Here is a 996-nt window from a genome sequence, read left to right as displayed (position 1 = left end):
GTTAGATAGAGAGGATCCTTACATGCATGTCAAAGATTTCTTATAAATGTGCTCAACATTTAGATTTCAAAAATTTTCTGATGAGTCTGTCAAACTAAGATTATTCCCTTTTTCATTAAAAGACAAATCAAAAGCTTGGTTAAATTCCCTTCCCACGGATCTGTAACTACATGGGATCAACTTTATAATAAATTCTTGTTGAAATTTTTTCCTATGTCTAAAACTGATAGTTTAAGGAGAGAAATCTCCAAGTTTTTTCAAAAAGACAATGAAGAGTTTTATGAATGTTGGGAAAGATTTAAAGATTTATTATTAAAATGTCCTCATCATGGTTTTGAAAAATGGAGACTTGTAAAATATTTTTATGATGTTTGCCTTCCTCTAATCGTCAAATGATTCAATCTATGCATACTGGAAATTTTTTACAATTTCAAGGGCAAGAGGCTTGGGACGCCCTTGAAGATTTGTTTGTCAATTCACAACAATGGAATTTTTTTGATCCTAGGTCTAGGTCAACTAATTCACCAAAAGAGGAGGAAGGTATGAAGTAAAAGGTAAATTAGACTTAAGAACATCCTTAGACAAATTAGCGAGAAAAGTAGAAGCTTTAGCCATAAGCCAAACTATAAATTCTCCAATGCAACATAGAAAAAGATGTTTGTTCTATATGTTCTAATCCTTGTCATAATGCCCGATCATGTCCTTCCTACCAAGAGACCTTTTCTGAGGAGGCCAATGCTCTTCATAATTATGGGAAACCAAATGATACCCCTTTTTCATCCACTTATCCAAATTGGAGAAACCATCTGTTGTACCCTGATTTATGCACGAGTCCTTCATTCAGCTCGGGTACAGCTGGCAAATAAATATACAGAGAAATAACCAAGAAAATGATATGTTTATTATCCACGTAAGCAACTTCGGTGTTAGGTGTCCTGGGTTTAACCTGAGCTACATATATGAAGGTTGTGAAGCACTAGCTCATGTATTCAAACA

The 996-nt window shown here is 34.1% G+C and overlaps 1 non-coding gene across 1 annotated transcript; it reads right to left on the bottom strand.

Moving 5' to 3' along the window:
- Positions 1 to 228: 228 nt before the first annotated feature.
- On the bottom strand, positions 229 to 335 carry LOC133802864 (small nucleolar RNA R71). The gene has a single exon (XR_009877612.1). It is a non-coding gene; the product is annotated as a small nucleolar RNA R71 (small nucleolar RNA).
- Between the last annotated feature and the right edge of the window lie 661 nt (positions 336 to 996).

This window comes from Humulus lupulus, chromosome 9, assembly GCF_963169125.1.
Source record: "Humulus lupulus chromosome 9, drHumLupu1.1, whole genome shotgun sequence".
Taxonomy (NCBI): Eukaryota; Viridiplantae; Streptophyta; class Magnoliopsida; order Rosales; family Cannabaceae; genus Humulus; species Humulus lupulus.
Note: the sequence above shows the minus strand (reverse complement) of the source record. Positions and strands in the feature narration are given on the sequence as shown.